At 42.7% G+C, this 4,518-nt stretch overlaps 1 non-coding gene across 1 annotated transcript; it reads right to left on the bottom strand.

The window, feature by feature from the left end:
- Positions 1 to 4,188: 4,188 nt before the first annotated feature.
- On the bottom strand, positions 4,189 to 4,295 carry TRNAL-UAA (transfer RNA leucine (anticodon UAA)). The gene is made up of 2 exons: positions 4,258 to 4,295; positions 4,189 to 4,234 (listed from the first exon to the last, which is right to left on the bottom strand). It is a non-coding gene; the product is annotated as a tRNA-Leu (tRNA).
- Between the last annotated feature and the right edge of the window lie 223 nt (positions 4,296 to 4,518).

Here is a 4,518-nt window from a genome sequence, read left to right on the forward strand (position 1 = left end):
AAAGCCCAAGTAAAGCAGCCTTCCAAGGTAAAGAGAAGAGCAGAAAATGGACCTGGATGGGCAAATGGAGAATAAATCAGCACACTGGGGTTGTAATTTGTGTGACCCCTTCCTACTTTTGGTTGGGCATGAATTTCTATTCTATGTAAACCTTGGATAATAAGGTAAATAGGAACTTGAGCAGCTTATAGGAAATATTTACCTCTAGACATTTTTTGTTAGGGGCATAGCCATTGTAAGAAGGATTACAAATATATTTGCCATAAACTTTCACGAAGTTAGGATGCAGCCATCAAATACAGATTCCTCCCAACAGATGCACACTAGTGAGACTAGTATGCGGAATGCATCTCTTCTGTCCAGTAAGGCTGAAGAGGCACCTGTTTCTGGGGAGAATGTGGTAAAAGTCTGTCTTCAAGCTATAACTTGGTTTATGCCAAGCAGCCAGGCGAGGATGCAGTTATATTTCTCGGTTGTACTGTTTCTGCTGAAGGGCAACATAGTCTGTTTCTCTTGGGGAGTCTGGGAGGTTCAGAACAGTATTTTGTAAACCTCTTTCTACTTATACTCTGTCTTGGTTATCTAGTGCTGCTATAACAGAAATTCCACAAGTGGATGGCTTTAACAAAGGGAAGTTATTCTCCCATAGTAGGCTAGAAGTGTGAATTCAGGGCACCAAATGTAGTGGAAAGCCCTCTCTCTCTGTCTCAGCTCTGGAGGAAGGTTCTTGTCATCAATCTTCCCTTGGTCTAGGAACTTCTCTGCACAGGAACCCCAGGTTCAAAAAATGAGCTCTGCTTGTGGTGTTGCTTTTTTGGTGGTATGAAGCCTCCCACTCTCTGTTCACTTCCCTTACCTTTTATCTCTTGTAAGATAAAAGGTGATGTGGGCCACACCCCAGGGAAACTCCCTATAAAATGGATCAGGGATGGGACCTGAGTAAGGGTGCTACATCCCACTTTAATCCTCTTCAACATAAGCTAATCTGTTTTTTTTTTTTTGGGGGGGGGTAATCTGGTCTCATTAACCACAGGCAGAGATTAAGATTTACAATGCTTTCAGAAGTTACGCCAAATGGAGGAGAACCACACAATACTGGGAATCGTGGCATAACCAAGTTGACACATAATTTGGGGTGCACTATTCAATCCATGACATACTCCTATAATGAATTCTCTTTGTAAAATGCATAATAATGATCTATATTCTGATGTCGTAATGTTTCTCTGATACCAAACCAAAAAAAAAAAAAAAAAAACCAATTGCCGTCAATCAATTGCAACTCATCATGACCCCACCTGTTGCAGAGTAGAACTGAGCTCCACGGAGTTTTCAAGCCTATGACGTTTCGGAAGCAGATCAGCTTTTCTGAGGTGACTCTGGGTGTGTTTGAGCCTCTAACTTTTCAGTTAGCAGCTAAGTTTTTAACCATTTGCACCACCAAGGACTCATTTCTCTAATACTGATGGTCAGCAAAGTTGTCGACTAGACAATATCAGTTACTGGTTCACAAAACTGTAAACTTGCAGCAGAATATAATTAAATGCACTACTGTGTTCATTAAGGAACTCTTTCTACAAATTAAAAATAAATAAATCATCAATCAATCGATCAACAGAAGTAAAGAAAATGCTTAGTAATACAATTGATTTACATTCTCGCACAACCTCTGTATATCAAAATGGTGCTGACTGGTAGCAAACACATGATCTGCAGATCACATTTTCAGTGGCTGTGCTCTACATCAGATTCTATGGAGATACCATCATAGGCATTTACTTCAAAATGGCAAGTACACACTGACAGTGATCAAACACATTGGTATGACCTTGAATGCATAGGTAGCGAGCTGGTTCTGTTGGACTAAGTGGTGGTACACAAAGCAAAGAAAGTTCCCAGTTTTGTAATCGAGTAGTTCCTTTTGAAGGCAGGTATCTGACAAACAAGGCTCAACTAGAATTCATAATATCTCTGCTTAAACCTAAAGAAAGCTCAATGTGGTCATAATTGTTACAGACAGCCCTTTTAACTCCCTAACAGGTAATGGAAGAAGCACTTTTGCCTCCTTGTTTCTAGGAGGGGAAGGAGGCAGCACTAGAAGCTGAGAAGGTATAGATTCATTTCTAGCTAGGCATAAATAACTTTAGCTAGGTTCAAAGAGGCTGGAAGGAACTCCCAAGAGTGCCAAAGATTCCATAAAGCAGCCATGCAATTTCGCTTCCAGGAAGAGGTGGAACACAAGAGCATATTGGCCTTGTGGGAAGTCTGCAGATAGTCTTTTTCACCTTCGTAGTCGTCGGGTCAGCACTGGGTTGTTGGGTTAGTACTGGGTAGGTAAAGAAACATATTACAGCACACCACAGGGCAGAAAGAAGGCTAATAGAGCTTCCAGTGCAGCACAATTCAGTGGGTAGTGTGCTTAGTTCTCTGTTTTCCATAGAGCTCGAAGCCCTAGATTCATACTCCAAAAGCACTCTAAGTCATACTTTTCCATAAATGGAATCTTGTCCAGAATAGAGAGAAATTGTTAGCCTGAGAAGCCTGGAGTTGGTTCCAAAACAAGCAGGTCTGGATCCTTTCCCTTCCCCTAATGTCAAATATGAATACAAGCTCTCAGTCTTGTTTGAAATTTGAGCTCCATTATTTGAATTTCTTTTCTTTCTCTTTTATAGTGTTAATTTATGATATTATATTTTAGTCATGATTATCGTTACAGAACTATGGTTGCATTGGAAATTGCCCGAAAAACCAGGGACAAAAAACAGTAACATTGGTTTGTTCAAAATCTGTAATTTGACAGCCTCGTGGGGGTGGGGTGGGGGGAATAGCTCATTTGGGATCCACTCAGCTAGGGTGGGTTGAAAGCTGAGGCTAGAATCATCTGAATGGTTGTTCATTCATCAGTCTGTTTGAGGCACCACCTGAGTCTTTCTGAGGTCTGAACAAAGGGTTTACAATCATGCCCTTAGCTTCATCTTTAGACCCTGCTTTCCTGAACAATGCCTTGGGTCTGATGTTTTCCCAGAAGGCTTTTTGTTAATTGAAGCATTGTTTGTCATCTGGAGTGGCTGAAACTGTGACAGTTTTATTTTTTAATAACCACCAAGTCATGGTTCCTTTAAAATTAATGATTCTTTCTTTATTTTATGTCTCTGTCTCATAGGCACACACTCTTCCTACTGTAGGCAGCTAGAAAACGCCAGGGGTCACCTTCAACACATTGCCTGGAAATATCCTTAGCTAAATCATCCAGTGCCTTAGGTATAGTTTTTACTTTCTGCCTTACCACAGTGACAGTATTGCTAACCTTTCTGTCAGTAGATAACAAGGGCCCCCTCTCCTTCTACTTCTAATATTTTCCTCATTCTCCTGACTAGGCAGCAGATAAAAACAGTCTTCCTGTTTTGGGGACCTTTCACTAACAGTCTCCTGAAGGTCTTGCCAGTTTCCACTTGCTGCCTAGTCCCAAAGCCACATGCCTTGGGGTGTGTTACAGCAGAATCTCATTTTCAGGTAAAGATATATAGATATAAATCTGAATTAGTTTGTGCTCGTTATGGATTTACTGACTTTCAGCCCCAAACCATCCTTTTACCTGCTTTGTGAAAATATATCTGGGTCTTTAAAAATATTTTTCCTTTGCTTCCTAGTACTGAGGATTTACCTGGAGAGACTGCAAGACGAAGAGGTTTTTGCTCCTTGGTGTCCAGGAGATGCTTGGCCTGCGGCTTCCCCAGTGCTCTTGCCCCATGCATGGCTTTCTCCTGAATCAGAAGGTCTAAATTTCGTCTGAATGGCTCTGGAAACTTTCCAGAATTCTCTAGTTCAGGACTTTTCATTTGTCGACTGTTTGGTTTGAGTTGCGAGAGATGCCTCTTTCTCTGCTGCGCTTGGCTATGGGATTGGTACAGGTGCGCTGGGACGTTGGCAAGAGTATTCAGGGCTGGGCATCTTTGAGGCAGAAAGGGTTGCACTATGGACACTGGGGAGAGAATGAAGGTCCAGAAACGGAGAGTGATGTTCCAGTACTTGGGGGCCCCCAAAACAGGGCGACGCCGAAAGGGCGAGCTGGTGTGATCTCAAAAGCAGGAGGAGAGTTAAGGCGGCCAAGACCTAGAAGAAACCTTAGGTGTTGAGGGCCTGAAGGGTAAACTTTGAACAGACCCTGACCCTAACAAAAGAAAACCCTGTCAGAAGTGGGATTCGAACCCACGGCTCCACTTGGAGACCAGAAGCCCCAAATGCGTGGAGGGATACCTTAAGTCTGGTGCCTTAGACCACTCGGCCATCCGGACACTGCGTGTAGCATTTACGCATGATGACAACCGTACGTTATGAAGGCTGTTTCCTTCAAGAAACAGGAAAAGATTACTTCTAAAAACAGAAAAGCAGGAAAGAACACGTTTTACAGGGAACCTGAAACTTGCGTTGGACAACAGATTTAACGCAGTTCTAAAGACTGGCGTCTACGCCACCCACCCCACAGGCCGTTTTCCCACTGTTCCCCTATCCCCCAGC

Source organism: Elephas maximus, chromosome 1, assembly GCF_024166365.1.
Source record: "Elephas maximus indicus isolate mEleMax1 chromosome 1, mEleMax1 primary haplotype, whole genome shotgun sequence".
Classification (NCBI taxonomy): domain Eukaryota; kingdom Metazoa; phylum Chordata; class Mammalia; order Proboscidea; family Elephantidae; genus Elephas; species Elephas maximus.